The following is a 23,388-nucleotide window of genomic DNA, read 5'->3' as shown; positions in this document are numbered from 1 at the left end:
AAACACAGATCTTCCGGCTTCATCCTTCACTGAGCCAGCAATCAAGACCTCTAAACTTAAGTCTTATGACATTATGAAAAGTTGATTTTTCCTTCTCAGTCAGTTCATGCATTTTGTGTAGAAAACTACAGATGTGTGGATAAGCTACTTGATTTGGCAATTTAAAAAAAGAGTTAGAAACATTACTTGTTTCCTTTGGCAATTCTTCTACATAGTGAACTTCCAAGTCTTTTTCTATGTTTTTGATGAAACCACCAATAGTAATAATGGATGTTTGGAATGTAATTGCCCACCAGAAATATATGTAAGAAGACATATAAGATATGGTTAGTTGGTTGAACACTAATATCTTTGCTGTTACATCTGTGCTTTGCATATGAATAAGTGTTAATATTGTAGTTTTTTATTCTCCTATAGTAATTTTCGTCTCTGAGGTTTATTGCCTCAGTCTGCTCACCTAGGCCTAGTCCTGGAAGCTTCTAGCCTCTGTAAGATTATACCTAGGCCTCGAATGTTTCCAGCCTGAGCCTTACTGATGAATAACCTTACCCATTCTAGCTCTTTCTGAATGCTCATTGGCTGGTTTAACTCAGCTATTCTGGCTCAAACTCTTCTCCAAGCTAACTGATTCAATCTGGCTTCTCTCTTGGCCTCTTACTAAATAGCTCTGCTTGGCCTCTACAACATGTTTCTGTACAACTGCCCTGGTAAAACTGCCTCCTTTCTCTTTCTGTATGCTGTTCCCCTAAGTAGCTTCCGTTTCCTCTCTCTTCTTGTGAGAGTTGGGCATATTCTATTTTGTCAAATCTTTCTCTGGTTCATCACTTTGTCTGCCACTCAGTTAGAAGTCAATTTCAAACATGGATGCTTCTTTCTACAAATTAATGTTACCTTCATTGTTTGGGATTAAAGGTGTATACTAAGAGTGTGTCTAGCTAGTGGAATTAAAGGTTTGTGCTAAGGCTGAGCCACACCACAACCAGAAACTGCTCTTTTTTCAACAAATAACACAATCTCAGGATTCACAATGCGATCAAATATCCTGCAACAAAGTAAAGAGTGGAATTTTCAAGTACCCCATGTAACACAGAAGAGAAGGTAAACAGGAAGTGCTCAGGTCATTGAATCACACATCCTAGAGGGAGTTTAGGAAGACGATTCACAGAGAAAAATAATTGTGAATATATTCTACAAGCAATGTCCTAAGAGAAACCAAAACCAAACCAAAAACAAAAGACAAGAGAAGAAAACCAGCTCTTCTTTCCAGTGAAGACTTTAAAACACACTTACCTTGTGTGGCAGACTCCCAGCTGATATGGCTTACTGCTACTCCATTACATGTAAACTCCCCTTGTCTTCTCAAATGCTAACTTTTCTGCATCTTAAAAGTTTTTTCTTTTAGTTTTAAGTTGCCATTGTCATACACTATGTTGAACATTCTGTCTTCTCATTCTCCAATCTGGGAGTCATTATGTTGTCTAAGACTTTTAGAAAGTCCCACTTATCTTACGCACTTTTACCTTCACAAATGTCGATTTTGCCTATAAGCATGTTCATATATATAAAGATGAGATTTTTTTTATATACCTATATTTGCGAAGAACAAAAAATAAAATTCCTTTCTAGCTTGCTTCTTTGGGCATCAGCATATGCAGTTGTGACCTACTGAAACATTTGAACTGTCTCATCAAGAGTCCAGTGAGGTAGTGCATGCCTGTAACTCCAGCTCTTGAGAGGTGGATGCAGGAAAATCATGAAAATGATGAGTTGAAAGCTAGTTTCAGCTATGTAACAAGTTTGAGGTCAGCCTGGGCTACATGAGACCCTGTTTCAAAACAAAACAGGAACAACCTCCATGGTAGCACAACTTAAATCCCAGCAGTTGAGGGCCAGACAGTAGAAGCAATGAGATTTGAACTTTGAGGTTAGCCTGACTGTACAGTGGTACTCTGTCTCTAACAAAATGACAACTCCTGCCTGACAGGATTTCAGATGACCTTGCTTATAAATCGGATTGTGAACCCACCTCCCAACTCCAGGGACTGGCACTCATTTATACATTTTGCTTTTTACCTTTTGTGTGGTATTCACCAGAGAAGACTTCTTGGACATGGGTTTAAGTCAATAAAAAAGTCCTTATTAGCCAGCTGGTGACTATACACATTTTTTTTCAGGATCCCAGTGTAGCCCTGAGCCTTTCTCAGGGTGCGCTTTCAAGCATAAACTCCTGTTTTTGATCAACATACTTTGGTTAACAAGAACAGTTAGCCAGAAGGGGACCTAAAGAAGCTAAAAAAGCAAGGTTAGTACATTTAGAGACTTGCCCAGAACTATATGGACATTGATGGTTTGTTTAAGCCTCTCTTTGTTTGAGTTTTGGCTGAATTTTACATCTGAAATGGTACTTCCATCATGGAGTCAGTTGTGCTAAGCATGGGGGAGGGCCCTGTTACAAACCTATGTGTTTAAGTATTTTAAAATGAATTTTTTTTAGATATTTATTTAAAAAATTGGCTTCAAACTTGTAGCCATCTTGTTGCCTCTGTCTTTCAGGTGCTGGGACTAGAGGCATGTCTCAGCATCCCTAGCCTTTATCTGTGTCTTGAGACAGCCATGGAGTCCTGGCTCGGCTGGAGCCTGAGCTCTACTTGCCTCAGCCTCCCGAGTTCTGGAGTTTTGACCCACTTCTTTATGAATTTGATGCATCTGTTCACCTATTTTTTTTTATTGTGGATCATTTCCCTTCATGTTTGTACTTGCAAAAATACTATGCTGTTATTATCTATTTTATGTGTGAAGTGTAATGTTCTGTCTCCTTTTTATATCCAGTATCTTCATTGTTTTTTTTTTTTTCCCCTCTTGTTTTGTTCTCTTGTTTGTTTTGAAATGGTGTCTTAAAGTGTATTTCAGTCTGGTTTTAAACTTGTCATCTCCTGAGTCTTGGGATTACAAATGTGTCCCACCACCCGGGCTTATCATTGTATCTAAATTAGTTTCTATTAAAAGTCAGCTAACTCTTTTTTTTTTAATTTGACATATAAATACAAATCTTTTGAAATAAAAATTTTCAGGTTAAAGGGGGGGGGGGTACTTTAAGTTTTTAAAACCACATACCCGGCAATAGGTATCATTACGGTATTTTTTTCTTTTCTTTTTTTGAGACATGGTTTCTCTGTGTAGTCCTCACTGTCCGGGAACTTGCTGTGTAGACCAGGCTGGCCTTGAATTCAGAGATCCTACTGCCTCTGTCTCCTAAGTGCTGGTATTAAAGGCATGTGCCATCACCAACCCGTTTTATTATGGCATTTTCAAACAACGTGTATTGGTTGGTTTTCTTCCCTTTGCATCTGCTCCACTCAGCCCCTCTATTTTCAGAACTTTAGGTCTTTGGAAATTTAAGTGTTTGAGATTGTGACATAAGCCTCAGAGATGTATGGTTTCTAATTCCTGCTTTTCAGTGTCTCTAGTTTCAACTCTGTATTTGTTACAATTTAGTCTTGAACTGGGAGTGACTCTGTTGGAGCCAGAACTAAGAGTTCTAGCTCTCTTGTTCTAGCTCCATCTAGTGCTTCACAGGCTGCCCCGCCCCGCCCCGCCCCGCCCCGCCCCGCCCCGCCCCGCCCCGCCCCTGATAACCACATTCTGTACAACCTGCAGTTTCTGGAGATCCATTTTTTTTATAGCATATAAATAAAGTTTTAATCAGATAAAACTTTTGAAACCCCTGTTAACAGAAACTTCTGCTTCCTGGTCTGCCTCTGCATGATGTAATTGTGGTTTTGGCTTTATAAACCCTACCCTGCCTCTCTCTGCGGTCAAGAATATTTTATGTTGTAAGCTGGCTCTTCAACCCCTGGCAAATAAGATTCAATAGGTCCATCGTTGATTACATTCTCATGTGTCTGGTACGGGAACAACAGTTATACTTTCTTATTTATTTCTTTCTCTTTTTTTTTCTCCCCCAATTCCTTCTCTGAGTCCTCTGACCCCTTGGCACTAGCATCATTTCCTCTTTCATTATTGTGGGACCCAGCTCTCTGGTTGTTCTTGAGGTTGAAATAACGATCTACAAGAAGAGCAGAGGTCTGAAGGAGAGAGACTTCAGAGCAGGAAATAGCAATTAGTGATCATGTGTCATGTCCCTCTTTGTAAGAACCGTTGAAACACTGCGTCCTCTCGGACCATCTGCTCTGTTTCTGCGGAGCTGCTTTTCTCACTGGTGTGAAAAAGAGGAAGGAGGGTCTACTTTACTTCACAGTTTCAAGGATTCTAGGATGGCGTGGTCCTATGGACTTGTGCACACTATCACCGTCGGGGAAGTGTGTGGTGGAAGAGCATTTTCATGGTAAACCGGAAGCAGGAACGGAGCTTATAGGTGCATACAGGGGGATATAGGATCACAAGGACATCCTTGTGTTTGTCCTTCAGCTGGTTCCTTCCTGTCCTGTACCATCTGTCAATAATGCCATCATACTATGAACCCATCGGGGATTAACCTGCTCTTTAGTCAGAGCCTTCATCCTGCACTTGTCTCCGGAAATCCAATCACAGATTCGCCCACTGGCGAATCAACCTAGACTTTTTTCTTGTTTGGTTTTTTGAGATAGGGTTTCTCTGTGTAGCTCTGGCTGTCCCGGAACTTGATCTATAGATCAGAACTCAAAGATCCTCCCGCCTCTGCCTCTCAAGTTCTGGGATTGAAGGCATGCGCCACCACTGGCAGTCAACCTAGTCTTTGAATCCAACCTAGTCTCTAAGTCCAAGGAAGTTGATAATGAAGGATTACTCTCTAAGAAGCATACAGTAAGAGCATCTCGCTGCCACCTTTCAGTAAGGAGTAGCTTCTCTGGTTCTAAATTCTCTAAATCAAAATCCATCTTTGGATTTGAAGAGAGTTACAAACCCAAGTGTCTCAGCCAGGCATTGGCGACACACACCTGGGGAAGCAGAGGCAGGCAGATCTCTGTGAGTTCAAGGACAGCTTTGGTACAGAGCCAGTTCCAGGACAGCCAGGGCTACACTGGGAAACCTTGTCTTGAAAAACAAAAACCAAACCAAACCAAAAAGCAAACCCACACGTCTTTGCAATGATTTTCATCTCTACCACAGCCAAGACCAGCTTACAGTATTTTGTTACAACAATTCCAGCAAAATAAAATGTTTGCTAATTAGATCCTGTTATGGTCTGATCCCCTGCCCCCAGAATAGCTGTAGCCATTGTGTTCCGTACCTGCCAGCTACTTCATAGTGTTGCTGCACCATGCCTGCCAGTCAATGACACAGAGAAGTGACTCGTCTCAAGGACATGCTGACCGTATACTCTGCTTTGTATTGTTTGTTCTGAATGTTCTGTATGAGGTTTTAATAAATTCCACAAAGCTTTATGTAGGACCCATCAAATCAAAGATCAATGTGAACTGTTATGTCTAAAATATCTTGAGTCAGAGTTGACCAGTGGGCAACTCTTTCTGCACCTATGTGTGAGCTCACTGTGGTTCTTGTGGCTGACACTGAAGAATGCTACTAACAAGCCCAAAGGTTATAATTATAATACCCATGCTCTGTTTTCTCAATGTTCTGAATCTCCCCTGTTCACCATCCAACCAACACCCCCTTACCTTACTCAGGACCAATCAGCTTAAAGGTTAGCTGATAATACTTTGCCTAGTAAGCCAACTGTTCCCCTCCTTGTCTTTAAACTTTTGAACCTGGTTTTTCCTATAAAAAAAGCCTGCCCTGAGGACAGACTGGTGCCACAATTAGGGTTCCAAGTCCTTTCTGCGGCCCTAAATGTTCAGTATTAAATTGTGCATTCAGTAAACTATTCTTGCTTAACTGAGATCAGTGTTTGTATGGGTTGAGTGATTGCAGAAATTCAACAGATCCCACACACTAGGATTTTACTGGATTTTGACTTACAAACCATCCAAACATTTATACTGGGCTGGCCCTACCTGGGCAAGACTCTGTGGCTGCCTGGAACTTTCTGACCTGGAGTTGATGTTCTGAGACCCACCTGATATGAACCCAGAAGCTCCAAGAATGGAGATTTTATTTACATCTTCATCCCTGCTTCCTTCTCCTCTTCTTTTATCTCTTCCCTTTTAAAAGTGTAACCTACAGGCCATTTAAAGGATATTTATTGATGCTTAAACTCAGCCCTCCTTTGAAAGTCCACACTCAGTTTTAAAGAAAGCCCAGCAAGTGGGTCACTCTGCTTTCCCTATTAATCCTGTTAGGATCTACAACTCCTCAAAGACCTCTTAGATTTGAATTCAGCCTAAAGCAGTGGGTCTCAACAACCCTTTCACAGGGTTTCATATCAGATATTTTATATATCAGATATTTACATTATGATTTATAACAGTAGCAAAATTAGAGTAATGAAGGAGCAATGAAAATAATGGTCTGGTTGGGAGACCACCACATGAGGAACTGTAAAGGCTGCAGTACTAGAGAGGTTGAGAACCACTGGCCTTCTTGCTCCAAGCTTGCATTCATACAGTCTTGACTTGACCCTTTAAAAGCCAGCTCCTCAAGCTGAAGGGGTTTGCAACACCATAGGAAGAACAACAATATCAACCAACCAGACGCCCTAAAGCTCCCAGGTACTAAATCACCAACCAAAGGGTACACATGAGAGGACCCATGGCTCCAGCTGCATATGTAGCAGAGGATGGCCTTATCTGGCATCACTGGGAGGGGAGCCCTTTGGTCCTGTGAAGGCTCGATGACCCAGGGTAGAGGAATGCTATGGCACTGAGGCAGGAGTGAGTGGGTGGGTGGAAGGAACTCCCTTATAGAGACAGGGGGAGGGAGGATAGGATAGGGTCTTTGCAGAGGGGAAACTGAGAAAGGGGATAACATTTGAACTGTAAATAAATAAAATAACCAATAAAAAATGAAAAAGCCAACTCCTCAGTGGGTGAATAAGAAGAAGGCTTTAATCATCATGAACAATTTCAACCATAATCAAGACATGTCTATATCAAGCTAAGAGAAAAATTTCTCAACAGACACTGTGTGAGCCCCACACTGGTGTTTCTCTGGCTCCTTCCAGGGAATGGATTGAAGGGTGCCATAATGTAGGATATGCACAAGGCTGAGGTTTCTCTCCTTTCCAGGTGCCTTCCTGATATAAACCTTGGTTTTCAACAGTTTCTGGGAACAACCTGGGCTTCAGGAGATACTCAGGACATCTTTCCACCTCTGTGGATGGTGTCATCTTCTGACTAGTTCAAAGTCCATCAAGTCCTATTACTACAACTCAGACCATTGCTGGAAAGGAGACTCTGTTTAAGAACACTGTCTGCTCTTACAGAGGACCCAGATTCAGTTCCCAACATCTGCAAGGCACTTCTGAACACTTATAACTCCACTTCTAGGAGATCTGATGCCCTCTCCCCCACCCCTCTATCCCTCTCCCTTCCTCCTCAGAGAGGGTGGGGCACCCCTGGGTACCTGGGTAACCCCCAACCCTGGCACATCAAGTCTTTGCAGGGTTAGGCATATCCTCTCCCACTGAGGCCAGAGTACTCATACTAAGCTCTATAACTAACTCTCTCTAATTCCCTTTTAGGGAAATGAGTGCTGTGTTTTGTATTAACGAGCTACCCCCTGCCCACTGTACACTCCTAATATACCCAGATCCCAAGTCACAGGATAAGCCTGTTCCCCTTTTCTTACTGGAAGCAGACATTCTCTCATCTTTGCCTTTAAGGGGATTCTCATCTATTCCTAAGTTTGCTAATCATGACCTGAATACCAGGGAAAGTAAGTAAAACACTATTAATTGCACTAGTTGTTGGTGCCAAGGCATTTGAACAGTTCTCCAATGGTACCACCAGGTGGAGCCATTTAGCCAGATCAGAGTCCTTAACTTCTAAGTAAAGCTGGCTAAGAATACAATATGTCAATTATAAGATAATTTGCATAAGAAGGCTTTAGAAAACATTTTCAGAGTATTTAAAAGCATACTAAGCTGTAACATTTTATTGAGAAAAGTATATACTTACTGGATCTTTAGTTTTTGAGGTGGGATGACAGTCACAAACAATGTTTTATAAATTTTTAAATTTATAATTTTATATTTTTACACATATTATTTATATTTAATATGTAATTATATGATACACGAAATTATATGTTATTTATTTACATATCATATAATACATAAGATATAAAAGCATATAATTTTATAAAATATACATTATAAAATAAAGTTATATAAATCGGTTCTTGTTTGTCAATACGTTTTAAGCTCTTATTTTGTTTATTTGTAATTACTATTTTTGTGTGTATTATATATGTGTGTTCAGGCATGTGTGGAAGTCAGGTGACAGCTTTATGGAGTTAGATTTCCCCTTCTATGTGGAGGTTCTGAGTTCCAGGGGAAAAACTCAAGTCCTCGTTCTTACACTGTTGGGTGACAAGCACCTTTACCCACTGAGCCATCTTACTGCCGCACATTTTGAAAGATTATTATATGTCATTCCATGTACTAAGTATTGGAGTTACAGAGACAAGTTATATATGAGCTATTTGTGGGCAACCGGAAAGGAAAGGTGCATAAAAGCATCAAGCGTGAAGCTAAAGATGTGACTGTCCGTCCACAGGGCAGCCAGAAAGGAAAGCTGTGCAAAAGCATCAGGAGTGAAGCCAAGGGTTTGGCGTTCCACGAGAGTGAGTCCCTTTGTCTGTCTCAGTTGCATTCCAGGTCACAGGAAAATCGGAGCTGGGCTGTAGTTGTTCCTTGATTTGATACTTTTTTCCGAAAGCACAGAAAGGCTCAGTGGTTTGCACAGCAGCCTCAAGACTCAGAATAATTCAAGTCTTTAAAGGTTTCCATACAGGGTCCAGAGCCTCTAGTTTTAGGTAGCTGCCATCAATGTAGTTACTAGGAGATGGGCTATGTACTTGAGGCTGGTCTTTACTTCTTTTGACTCTTGTTTCCTGAACATAGAAAATCAGGTTTTAGAAGCTGTCTATCTACCTCCCTGGTCTTGGGATGTCACCTGAAGAGAAAAGGATGTATGGGTGACTGACTTACACTTGAGGTGCTCACCTCCACACTTAAGCATGTCTTTCATACTAGCTTGGTGCCTTACCTTTCTCAGTAAGCACCCCTTCTTCTTAGTAATCCCTGTGTTTAAACTTATATTAAAATATCCCATGGCTGGAGAGATGGCTAGGGGTGAAGAGCATTGGGCGCTTTTCTAGAGGACCTGGGTTCAATTTTCCATCCCCCCACATGGGAGCTTACAACTCTAGTTCCAGGGGATCTGACATTCTCACACAGACATACATGCAGGCAAAAAACCAGTGCACATAGATAAAAACAAATAAATCTTAAAAAGAATAATGTTATCACACTCCCCCAACTCTACTTTATTAAAACAAAAGCTGTACGTGTGAGCACAACAAATTTTCTGTTTGTTATTCTAGGCCTTTGGTTTTTCCTGCTGAGGTCCTTGACCTGTTCCAAACAACTTGATTTTCTTGTCTGCATCCAAAATTGATCAGTTTCCTGTGACTGTGAAGTGGTGAATGACTGATGATTGACAGATCACCCCAGAACCATTCCATTTTCCATGGGATTTTACATCATCTCATCCCCTCTCCAAATCCACTAAAAATACCATAGTTTTAAATCCCAAGATTTTTTTCTACCATGTAGAACAGAAATGTTGGACTGGACAATTTAACCTCATTCTACATAGAAGAGTTCTTACATTAACTTGTAACATATTCAAATTCTGTTGAGGCCCACATTCTCCCTCAACACTTTGCCTCAACGCTTTTGGGGCTAAGTGCTCTGATCAAGAGAGAGTGTGGCTCTTGGGGCAGGAGACGCAAAGAATGGAGACAAGGCAGGATGTGATTCAGTCTCTTCTATTTTCTCAAGTCTCCCTCAAGTCTCCCTTATTGAAGGGAATTCTGAGGTATTTATATACACAAGCAGGAGAACACAGGTGAAAACACTTTACCACGTGCACCATACAGCTGAGGTCACTAAACAGCAAAACAAGCTATGTGGGATAAACAATATATTTATCAGAGTGTGCTTCAGCTGTTATAGGCTTTTGACAACCAAGTCTTTCATCAGGGTATATGGTTCCAGATGGCTGCAAAGTTGATCTAGCCGCTTTCTGCTTAAGTCAGCTCCCAACAGGTCCCCCTTTTTAAATTTTTTTCAAAAGGGAAGGCTGGGAAAACTTACGGAAACCGTGCCTGTCCTAGGTTGGAACAAAGGACCCCAGCCTCACTTAAGATGGTGAGGCCTCCCTTATTTTAGGGGCAAGGGTCTCGATATGCTCTCTTACCCGTCATTGGCTAACCGGCTTAGCACGCAAGTTAGGGGTTAATCCTCATCAGTCTTGATGACAGAGGTTTCAGAGTCCCCTACTTCCAGCCTGTAATAGCGGACCTGTATGGGTTTCATTTGTTATCTGTTGCCGTACCAAGCCATCAGTTTGAACAGCATGAACCCGAGAGACAAGAGACTTAATATCTAAACCGTTGATATAAAAGCAACACTCTTTAAGGCAACACACAACTTCCCCTGTTGGAGAAGTGAAAGGTCTAAGCCTTGTACCCACAAATTTATACCAATGAAATCCTTGAATTTTGCATCAGCTTAGTAACAATTATACAGATAAAGACAGCCTAATATTAACCACCTCAGTCCCCAAGTCCAGGGAATTGGGGCGCTGACTCTTCATTAACTTCTTCAAGCTGAACATGGGCGTTGACTTTTAGAAGAGGAATGAGGGGAAGGGTAAATTGATAAGCATCTGAAGTCTGTCTTAACTGCATCCAGCTGGAAGTCCAGGGCATCAGTGAGCATGCAGGTGATAAGAAGATTCATTCACCAAGGCTGTGTATTCTGTAATATACAAATCTCAAAACAAGTTTTAGTATCTAAATAATTATTTTGATTGATTCTCTGGAATCTAGTGTTCTGGAGGCCTACCTCTGTCATGTCTGATCCATATAATTCTGGAAGACATAACTACTACCTTAATGACCTCATCAGAAAACTCATAGAAAAACCTTTTTTTCCAAATTAGCCTTTCCTTAAGCCAGTAACCAGAAAAACCTTTACATTGAGTTTTTATCCAGAAAAATATTATACAACTCAGAATCACACCCATTTTGAAAGTTAAATCTATTAACATTATCATTCTGCTTAGCTCTCTGTCTAGAGCAGCCTTCTATTTATTCCTCGCGTCTTTAAAGCCTTTTTCATCTGTTTTTACTCACTTATTTCTTGCCCCATTTTCGTTACTATAACCTTTATTTATTTGTTTGGCTCTCTTGACTCAGAGCAGCCTTCAATTTACTCCTTGCATCTTTAAAACTTTTTTCATCTGTTTCTGCTTATTTTTTTCTTGCCCCGTTTTTGTTACTATAACCTTTATCTATCTGTTTGGCTCTCTTGACTCAGAGCAGCCTGCAATTTACTCCTTGCATCTTTAAATCCTTTTTCATCTGTTTCTATTTACTTATTTCTTGCCCCGTTTTTGTTACTATGCAATCACCTTTGTTTCACTTCCGAATTCAGCCAGCTCCGTCAGTCGACTGGTTCTCCAGCGCAGGAGTGAGGATGACCGCTTCCAATTCCCGTGGTGTCCTTCACTGTATCCCGCTTACTGGAGCTCTAACGTTGAGACTCTGTCAGTCCACTGGTTCTCCAGCGCAGGGTGTCTTCCACTGTATCCTGCTTACTGGAGTCCCTGTTCGGGCGCCACTAATGTTGAGGCCCACATTCTGCCTCAACACTTTTGCCTCAACACTTTGGGGGCTTAGTGCTCTGGTCAAGAGAGAGTGTGGCTCTTGGGGCAAGAGATACGAAGAATGGAGACAAGGCAGGATGTGATTCAGTCTCTTCTATTTTCTCAAGTCTCCCTTATTGAAGGGAATTCTGAGGTATTTATATACACAAGCAGGAGAACACAGGTGAAAACACTTTACCACGTGCACCATACAGCTGAGGTCACTAAACAGCAAAACAAGCTATGTGGGATAAACAATATATTTATCAGAGTGTGCTTCAGCTGTTATAGGCTTTTGACAACCAAGTCTTTCATCAGGGTATATGGTTCCAGATGGCTGCAAAGTTGATCTAGCCGCTTTCTGCTTAAGTCAGCTCCCAACAAAATTCTATCCTGAAAACCATATTAAACAGTATCTCCCTCCAACTTTCCCATTTGTCTGGAATTTTATAACCAATTTTAACAAGATTTATTCTATCATATATGGATGAGGGTTTTGCCTGCAAGCATGTTTGTGCACCCCATGCGTGCCTGGTGCCTGCAGACGGCAGAAGAAGGCATGCCTCCTGAAACTAGGGTTATAGATTGTTGTGAGTCACCACGTGGGATGTAGAAATTGAACCTGCAATCTCTAGAAGAACAGCCAGTCCTCCTAACCACAGAGCCACCTCTACCACCCCACGCTTTTTTTTCTTTATCTCACTTGACTTCCCAGCATTCCTGAAACAATAACACACTGTGTGGGGAAGCATCCCACCACTCAGGTATGTCCCCAGGCCTTTTTTTCTTCCTGTCCCACTTACTGGTCATTGTCTGTGTTCATCTCAGTCTCTGGGTCTAGTTCCTATATCCTAACTCCTTTCAGAGACTGTCCTCAGTCCCTTTTATTACCCATGGCATCAGAATTTTATTTTAATTTCTGATGATTTTTTTTTTTGCTGTTGTTGTTCCAGAGCCTTCCTGCAATTTAACCAAGGACCGTTCTGACTCTCAGATAAAGTAAACCTTTTCTATCTGTGCTGAGCAACAGTAGTGTGAGCACAGTAAATGTGAAAGATGCACTAGAGAAGTCCAGTGTTTCATTTAATGTAGATTTAAATGAAAACAGCCACACCCGGGTAGTGGATACGCTGTTAGGCAGCCTAGATCTAGACCAGGAGGTATTCACTGCTTTACAGGAGACATAGGACATTAGAAAAATCAGACAAAAGACACTTTTGCTCCCCCTCCCCTTTTTTTGAAACAGGGTCCTGAAGAAGCGATGCCTGTAGGGAAGACATGGAATGGATACTACATAGGATGCAGAAGTTTCTGCAGAATGAGGGAAGGATGTAAAGAGGGATGTTGCTGGGACCGAGTGAGTGAAAGACCTGACCCAGGAATGATGGTGTTAGCTGTCCATTCAGTGAGCAACTGTCCTGCTGTGCAAAGACAACACTGCTTTGTCATTGCAGCTATAGCATTCAGCATCTTACTCCAGACTGTCCAGCACCAGACACCATCCTGTGCTTGGGAACAGTTCTGCTCAGCCACATGTGGATACACACAACCACATACGAAATGGGTGGCCCAGGTCAGCCATATGACTATGAACCCCTATAGGGAAATAAAAACTTTGGAGATAGACTTGACTTACTTCTATTTACTACCTCTCGACAGCCTGGTCTAGCCTGGTCTCTGCGGTCTTCTTCTGGTCTTGCTGTGCCAGTGTCTTCAGTGTGCTAAATCCCAGAAGGAATTCCATGGGAACTGTACTGGCTGGTTTTGTGTGTCAACTTAACACAAGCTGGAGTTATCACTCAGAAAGGAGCTTCCCTTGAGGAAATGCCTCCATGAGATCCAGCTGTAAGGCATTTTCTCAATTAGTGATCAAGGATGGGAGGGCCCATTGTGGATGGTGCCACCCCTAGGCTGATAGTCCTGGGTTCTATAAGAAAGCAAGCTGAGCAAGCCAGGGGAAACAAGCCAGTAAGTAACATCCCTCCACGGCCTCTGCATCAGCTCCTGTATCCTGTGACCTGCTTGAGTTCCAGTCCTGACCTCCTTTGGTGATGAACAACAATGTGGAAGTGCAAGCTGAATAAACTCTTTCCTCCCAACTTGCTTCTTGGTCATGATGGGCAGGAATAGAAACCCTGACTAAGACAGGAACACACAATACCCTTTCCCACGAGCCCTCTACTCCTAAGCTGTTTCAGTACTGGTTCCTGAACTGCCGCCTCTTAGCGTTAGACTCTGAAAAGGGTATTAAAAGTCATTGTTCTATTCAGAGACAGGTTTAAACAGCATTCACTAGGAATTCTCAAATGTAATTTCTTCAGCATGCTGCTCAGTTTGGGTTGAAACTCAGCGAGAAGGCAACTCCTTTAAACCTTCCCTTATGGTTCACTTCTTTCTGGAGCCTACCTTTTAAGTCCCCATCTTCATGGGCAGGTAAAGACTTTCAGTTATCTATATGATAGGCATTTACCTGTCAAATATTTATTCAATTCATATTAACTGCTAAGCTGAGATTTAGGTGAAAAGTGTATGGAATTTAACTATCTAAATCCTGCCTAGTGCCACAGACACAGAGACTGTCATCTGTGTAAGGAGACCAATGAGAAACTCATAAAATAACGTTAGTAAGAAGTAAAGGGATACATGGCCTGTGCAAGGCCTCACTTCCACTCTGAGGATGTTGAATGTTGTGTTTATTCCTGGGTCCAAGCTCCCAGAGTAAGGAATCTGAGACTCAAAATATATTTACAAACACCTAGGCCATAAGCTTTGGTTCGTTCTCTGACTTGCTCTCATAACTTAATATCCTATTTATTTTAATCTAAGTTCTGCCTCATGGCTGGTTACTTCTGCTCAGCTTCTTCTATACTTCTGTCCTCCTCCATGTTCTTGTGTGAGTTTCCCCCAGTCCCTGCCTCTCTCTATCCCAGAATTCAATCTCCCTTCTGGATGTCCCGCCTTCTACTCTACCCTGTCCTATTGGCTGTAGGGATTTTATTGACAGGTGATGCATACATGTGATAGACAAGATATTCTCTCTACCTGAGGCCATGTTGATGTCCATGGACAGGGCTGATTCTCAGGGTCTTGTCTAGGTCTATGGTCCTACTGCAAACAGGAGCCATGTCTGTGTTTCTGTGCTGTCACCAGAAACCATGTGGAGGTCAGTGATTTGTGTTCTCACTAATTGTGAAGAACAAGGAAGCTACTTTTGATGTGACATCAGTGACTATAGATGCACAGTTGAGAGGGGAGGGATATGGAAGGCTTCTGTGACAACTCTTAACCCCTCACCAACCCTCCTACAAAAAAAGTAAAAGTCTAGACAGGAAACCACCTAAGACAACTTTTAATAAGTATGATGGTGGTGTTGAAGTATTTCTCCACAACTGATGGCTTCTGGCAGGAGTACAGGAGGGGGAAAGACTCAGTTTTATCTAAGAGATTGTAAGAGTGATGGGAGTGCAGGTGTGAGCTTCTAAGGAAAGTCACCCTTCATTGACTTTCTAATAAGCATATATGTAGTCTTGATTGGTGTGGTGGGTTTGGATGAGAATGTCCTCCATGGGTGAAGATATTCGAACACTTGGTTTCCAGCTGGTGGTGCAGTTTGGAGAGATTTAGAAGGTTGGGCCTCTGTGAACGAAGTTTGTCACTGGATGGGATGGGGCATTGAGATTGAAGGCTTCCCATCATTTCCAGGTCATGTTCTGTGCTTTGTGCTTGTTGCTGAGGATGTGAGCTCTCAGCTTCCTGTCTTGCTGCCATGCTTGCTGCCTGATGCCATACAGACTCTCATCCCTCAGGAATCATAAGCCCAAATAAACTCACCCTTCTATAAGTTGCCCTGGTCATAGAATTTTGTCACAGTACCAGAAAAATAACTAATACAATTGGTTTTGAAGTTACTATTTTCAATGGATTTCTGAGACACTTCAGTGCTATCACAGCATGGGTCCTGACAGGAATCTTGACAAGATTACAGTTTGTAAGGTAAAGCACGGATACAGGAAGCTAGGATCTCTTCACTGTAAACAAAACCTAATTGTGTTGTTTGTGAGATTCTAGAAAATATTCTAGAGAGGAGTGAGGCCATCCAGGACATCCTATACACCCAGGTCTTACATGTGTCTTATTGCTCTTTTAATCTTCCCGTTTGAAAATATTTTTTATATAAAAAGAGCATTATTTTGATATTGACAACTGTCTTAATGTTCTTTCTATTGCTGTGAAGAGACACCATGCCATAGCAATGCTTAGAAATGAAAACATTTAATTAAGGCTTGCTTACCATTTCATAGGTTTAGTCAATCATCATCACAGTGGGAATCATGGCAACACACAGGCAGACATGTGCTGGAGAGGTAACTGAGAGTCCTCATCTGGATCATCAGGTAGCAGAAAGAGAGAGACCCTGGGTCTGGCTTAAGTATTTGAAACCCCAAAGCCAAACCCCAGTGACATACTTCTTCCAACAAGGCCACACCTTCTAGTAGTGACACTCCCTGGTGACCAAGCATTCAAATCTATGAACCTATAGGGACCATTCCTATTCAAACCAACACAGCAACTCACAACACATGTTAATCTTGCTGGGCTTCTTGCTCCTCAGATGGCAAATGGTTTCAACCAGTCTTTGGAGTGAGGTGCTCCCCTTTCCCCCATGCCCCGCAGTTTTCTCTGACTATTTTTCCACAGAGCAAGTTGAACTGTCTGAAGAACTGGATGTCAGGTATAAAGAAGAGAACAAAGATGTCTCCCGTGTTTTGAGTCTGAACAATTGCATGAATTTCAGTGCCACTGGCTGAATCAGGGAAGCTTGGGCAGAGGTCTCACTAGGAGTACGTACGTGTTCTTTAAGCATAGACGGTAGGCAGGCGTCTGGAGACGGGGATGTAGATTCCATAAGCATACATAGTTAGGCAGCAGCTGGAGATATGACCTGGGCTAGAGAATACATTTCATAGTCTTCTTTTTATAGTTATGGATTGAATGACCAGGGAGAGGGGCCTGGTTAAATAAAGTATTAACAGCCTGAGCTAAAAGATGTGAGAAAGAGGAAGAGTCATCCACAGAGAGATCTCTATAGAAGGTACATAGTGAGATCAGAAGAATTTTCCAGCTCAAGGGAAGAGAAAGGAATTCAGTGATGTGTGTAGATCAGTTAGGAGGAAGATCACTGTCCAAGGTCAAGTTCAGGACAGAGGAGCCATGTAGACTCTCGCATGGGTGGAGACCGCAAAGCCAGGTGAGGAAGTGGCTGTGGTGGACTCAGACACATCGGTTCACGGTTGCTCAGGCACAAAAAGTGCTGGAAGTGAAGGGAGAAAAGGAGGTTCTATTGTTGTCTAATAAGGATGTTACATCATCCTCTTTGCCTCACTGAGAAGCCCAGGCTGACATAGAATTTGTCTCCTCTTGGTTTGGCCTCCTCACAACCGAGATCACAAATATGTACCACCATCCCTGACCCCTTCTCAGAATATTAAAGGTAGAGAGGCACAGGACCTGGAAAGAAATATCCCTCATTGCTATAGGATCGTACAGAAGGACTGTTATCTGAGAATTTAGGTTGTATAGAAAGGTTGGAGGCAAAAACACGTGGTGTGTGTGTGTGTGGAGAGAGAGAGAGAGAGAGAGAGAGAGAGAGAGAGAGACAGAGAGAGAGACAGAGAGAGAGAGAGGTTAGGGTGTCAGGTGGCCATGATGTGTTGAGCTTCATATCTTTACTTTGCCCTGAAGTTTGACAGCGAGTCTCTGAGTAGCATAATCTTTCACCGGGCACAAACTCCACTAGGTATTGGGCAAACGGAATCTACCCATTGAGATGTAGTCTAAGGCCTATGGATTATTGTAGGCCAGTTATGTTGTGTTCTGAGGGAAATTGCAAAGCCAAAGGCCAAGTCCATTTCCATGTTTCAAGAAGGGGGACAATGAGAGAGGTATAGTGATATTTTTCTCTCTGTCTCTACTACCTTTCCTCTCATCAATTTTACCTCATATAAAAATAGGTTAGACTGCACCTGAGGAGTGGCAACCTCAAGCAAGCCAGTGGATAAGATTAGTGTGCAAACGAGACTCCGGTACCCTTTTACCTATGTCACAGTGGAGATTGCTCTGAACAACAATCAATATGTGACTGATGACGTTATGTCGGGACCTCAGGTCATATCTCGCATTAGCGTTTTCACTGCTGTGACAAATATCTGAGGAATAACTTGAAGGAGGAATTACGGGTGGAGTGGATGGCAGAACGTGTGCCTGTCGGGCTGTCTTGGTTCCCTCCTCTTATTCTGTATTCCTCTACAGGCTGTGAGAAGGTGCTGCCCATATCCCACAGGCCGGGAAGGCCTTCTCCGTTACCTAATTGCTTCTGAGAATGCCTTCACTGAGCACACCCAGAGGAGTGCTCATTTCTAAACACTTCTCAATCCAATCAAGTTGGCAATGGAGACTGACCATTGTACTTACAAAGTGAAATACGGGGGGGGGATAAAGCATCACAAGTCCCTGCTGATTAACCGGTGATAGGTCTTAGGATGCGGTATTAAGTGGGGTGTGAAGCTTTCGGCTTTGGCTACAAATGAGAATCACCCAGGGGAGCTTGATCACAGCCGAGGGCCACCAGGCATCCAGGTGACTCTAGTGTGAGCCAAGTCTGAGAAGCCTGCTGGGAAGACGCTGTAAATCAGAGTTCAGATTGTTGCAAGATCCCAGCTGTCTTTAAATGCCTATAAGATTACTGGCAGTTGGAGTGAATTTGAATTTTTCTGAAGTGGTATACCCCGTTGCAACACTAGGTGTCGCTGTAGAAAGGATGAAAGTTGTGAAGACACTGGTTTGTAGTCTTTTCAAACAATGTCTGAGGGAATGATTGTGTGCAGTGCGTTTCACAAAAGAGTAAATTGCAGACACAAGAGAATGTGATTCTACTTACTCCTTTTCTAGAAAACAATGCAAGTTGCTGATGAAAGCATTTGGTTTCTGAAAATATATCCTTAGATTTAGCTTTCTGAAGATTTTCTTGCCAGTATAACTCTTAGTACTAAAATGTATCAGAATTATACATAATTCAAGTGCTCTCTAAGAGAGAAATGGTTAACTCAGTTGATTTTCATGTAGATACAGGGAAGTTTGAAAAAGGCTGTTATGAACATCTAGTATAAAAATATCAATATACACAATCTGATAACTGTCTGACAAACAAAAACCAACCCAAAACTATACAAGGCAAAGAAAACAAAAGACTGTGAATTGAACGCTGGTAACACTGTTCTACAGATTGTGGATGATATTTGATTCTCTCTCTCTCTCTCTCTCTCTCTCTCTCACACACACACACACACACACACACACACAATCTTGTTTTTGTATTCTTCTTGAGATGATCTTAATACACATTGGACCATTTCCATCTCCTGTTTCTGTCTTCCCGTTTCAGAAACCTGGCAAGAGGCAGCATGTTCGCACACCACAATGTCTGTGTGATAGGCTTACAGCTGTGTATATGGTTCAATAAAATTTATTTTGATGCTTATATTTTGTTCAAACTCTATTCTGGGGTTTACAAGTGGGCAGGGTCAATAATTTCTGCCCATGAGTACAGACATAATTGATCTTGGGAAAATATAATAATAATAATAATAATAATAATAATAATAATAATAATAATAATAAAATCTCTTGGGTCGATGAGATGGCTCAGCAGGTAAAGGAGCTTGCCTCAGCAAACCTGATGACCTGAGAGCTTGATCCCTGGAACCTGCAGAAAGGCGGAAGGAGAGAACCAACTCCCGAAAGTTGTCCTCTGATCTCAACATGAGCTCTGTGGCTCACATACAGCCCTGCCCACATCATGAATCTTCCCACAAAAGTAATGAGTAAGGAAACAGTCTTGCTGCTGACTAGGCACTAAGCAGAACATGATATTCATCTCCCAGGCAATCTCTTAAGAGAAAGAACCACAATCCTATCTTTTAAACTAGTTAATCAGATACAACGTGTGTAATCACTTTTTTAAAAAATCCTTTTTGGTGTAAACAGTAACTAGACAGTTCTTACAGAGAGAGGAGTTTTGTAGCAGCATCTGCTCAAAGATCTTATCCTAGGCTCTCCAGGTAATGGGCTGCTTATCAGTGTGAGTTAGTTGAGCTCTGGCAGTGGAAAAACAAACATCTCATGTCTGTGTGACAGATGGGGCTTTTGTACTTTGGACCGGAGGCATCCACTGAAGTCAAGCCCCCAAGGTCCCAGGAAACAAAGAGTAGCATTACCTTCCTTGATGTTTAGCATTTACAGAGGGTTGTAGGGTATGGAAAAGGATATCTATTTCTGCGTCTTAAAGTTGGTTTAGCCTTTTGAACATTTAAACAGGATGGGTGAGATGGCCCAGTGGGTAAAGGTGCTTGCAGCTAAGTCTGAATTTGATCCTAGGACACATATGGTGTAAGTGAACCCCAACTAACTCTTGCAGGGTGTTCTCCGATTTCCAGATCAACAAAATTTAAGTACCAGATATTTAACCAAGTGTGCATACATTGCAAAGACACAGAAAGAAGATCAAGGTCACACTTTCTAGTCAGTGCTCCAGGAAAAGGAAAATAGTGATATCTCCTCTTTTAGCAGCAGCACTGAGAATTTAGGCCTCTTAAACCCAAGTTTGTCTTTTCATTGACAGTGGCCTTGACATCCTCTCCTTAGACTGTTCTGTCAGAAGGCTCTTAGTTGTCCTTTCCCAGTCTTAACAGTCCAGACACTGATTAAATGACTGGAGGCCCCTCTACAACTTAACCAACGTCTCCTCTCCTCTTCTTGACTTCTATTGAACTTGGTAAGTTTTACTTCCAGAGATAAAACAGGTCAGAGGGAAGGAGGGGGAACATGTCACCTCCAGAACCAGCATTTATTCTTAAGGCCCAGCTCCTCGTTGGCTCTGTTGTCTCTACCTGAGCTCAGACATGCTTAGTATACCATAGTCAGTTATGCACAAGTCTTTCTCTTAGAAGCTGGTCCCCACGTGTGACAGCAACCTGATCTGCATCTACCACATGCCAGCCTTCATGAAGCATGTCCACGCCTGTCCTGGTTTGTTCATGCTCAGCCCAGGGCATAGCACTTTTAGAAGGTGTGGCCCTGTTAGAGTAGGTGTGTCACTGTGGGTGTGGGCTTTAAGACCCTCATCCTAGCTGCCTGGAAGCTAGTATTCTGCTAGCAGCCTTCAGATGAAGATGTAGCACTCTCAGCTCCTCCTGCACCATGCCTGCCTGGATGCTGCCATGTTCCTGCCTTGATGACAATGGACGGAACTTCTTAACCTGTAAGCCAGCCCCAATTAAATGTTGACCTTATAAGAGTTGCCTTGGTCATGGTGTTTGTTCACAGCAGTCAAACCCTAACAAGACAATGCCTTACATGATATTTAACTTTTACAACAATCCTGTGATTTATAATCCTTATTATCTATGACAGCTATAGTATCCATTGATCCTTTAGATACAGAATGCTATAATTTCTGTATCATAGTTTATTTTCCACATATGGTTTTCAGCTCCCCCATCTGCCTTCTCTCTCTTGAGAAAAGATTTCACTATGTAGCACAGGATGGCCTGGAACTTGACATCATCCTGCTTCTGCCTTATTAGGACTTAAAAATTTACTTTCAAATTAAAACATTATTGAAGAAAATTTTAGGAAAAGGAAAGCATTCTTTTATTGTTTCTTGACATTAAAAACTCTGTTTTTACATCAAGGGCAAAAGAGATAGTTTATTTGGGTGTCAAAAATGGCCTGAAAACAGATCCAGGTTACCCCAAATTCCAAGTTTTATAAAGTCCCCCTCCCCCTTTTAAATCACAGATCAAAGAAAATCCTGAAGCAAACATTTTGCAAACACGTTGGTGGGAATATCAAGTAGATGGGCTACAGCAGTGTGCGGAAACCCCTGCTACAGATCTCAGATGTTGTTATCTGATTACATGCTTGGGTTTTGGGTTGGTGGATGCTAGAAGCTAATTGTCTGTTAGTACAAAAGGTGTTCATACGAGTAGGCCCAGAGATATTAAGTCAGAAACGGAGATGAGCAAGAAATGGCTGTTAAAGGGGCAGAAGATATCTTAAGGCAAAATGTAATTAGGGCCTGCAAGTGTTCCATCCTCTCCTGACCTGCCATTCAACCTCTGTAGATGTTCCATATGGATTGCATCTTCTTTCTAGGGAAGTTCCAAAGTGCACATATAACATGCATTTACCTGATAGGACAGCGATGGACTAGCTTTCTCTCACTTGTGAATAGAAACAAAGGTGTATAAAATCAGAGATTAACACCAGGCATGTGTGGTTTAAATATATGAATGAGTTAAATATTCTATAACACTTGTCACTTAATATTGTAGCCAAGGTTAACTTTGCACATTGAGGGGATGGAGTGATGGTTCAGTGGCTAAGAGCACTGGGTAGTCTTCTAGAGGACCTGAGTTTAGTTCCCAGCACCCATGTGGCAGCTCTCAACGGTCTGTAATTCCTGTTCCAGAGGTCTGACTCCCTCACACAGGCAGGCAAATCAATAATGTACATGAATTCTTTTTAAAAAAGGGACATTGTACACTGAAAGAAGCAGATGCTGTTCAAAGATTTGATAATCTTATTTGTAGAAATCACTCAGTTCTTATCACTTAGGTGCTACAAAATTGCCTTCAGAGAGGCTTAGTTGTTTTTCTTTAAAAAAAAAAAAAAAAAATCAACAGGCTTTTTGTTTTATCCAGAGTGATTATACCATGAAATACTTTTCTTTCTTTCCTAAAAAATATATTGTTAGTTACTTGCTTCTAGAGTTATCAGGGTATAGGAGTGTGAAAATGAAGGGCTCAAGTCTTGTTTTCTGATTCACAATGACTCACTTTCTGGAGACTCAGATCTGTATTTTGCCCTAATAGCCGAGCTATATTTTTTGTCAGAGATGAAAAAAAAATGCTTCCCTAATAACATGTCTGTATCTTATTATTGCTGATTTAACTAAACCAACAGGGCACACAATTCATCACGATAGGAATCTCAGTTCAAAGTTTGAACTTTAAGCTTGTGAATCTGAAAGTGATCGTGTGAACCTGAGAGTGTGAACCTAGCAGTGTGAACCGGAGGGCAGAAAGGATTGAGGAAGAGGAAGACGGAAGCTAGGCAATCGATTCTATTACTCTTAATTTTTCACATGGGAATTCTGGATGTGTCGGTCGTTGAAGTAATAGCGCAGCTGGGGAGATGCAGCACAAGGGCCTGAGTTCAAAAACACAGAACACTGAATATGGGCTGTGAGGCTGGGCTTGGGTGTGTAGCTCAGTGGAAGTGTGCTAGCATAGAGAGCATGAAATCTTGTGTTCAGCCCCAACCCCAACCTTAGCAAATAAGAATCCAGAAAACCGACGGTGGCAACACATGTCTGTGATCCCAGCACTGAGTGGAGAGAGACAGACCGTTCCTTGAGGCTCTCTGGCCAGGTAGTCTATAATTGCAGAGCTCCAGGCTCAGCAAGAGACCTTGTCTAAAATAATAAACTGGAGAGCAAGGACATCAGATGTTGGACTTTAGCATCCTCACACACATCTCCCCCCACCCATGTTAA

This window comes from Arvicanthis niloticus, chromosome 19 (assembly GCF_011762505.2).
Source record: "Arvicanthis niloticus isolate mArvNil1 chromosome 19, mArvNil1.pat.X, whole genome shotgun sequence".
NCBI lineage: Eukaryota > Metazoa > Chordata > Mammalia > Rodentia > Muridae > Arvicanthis > Arvicanthis niloticus.
Note: the sequence above shows the minus strand (reverse complement) of the source record.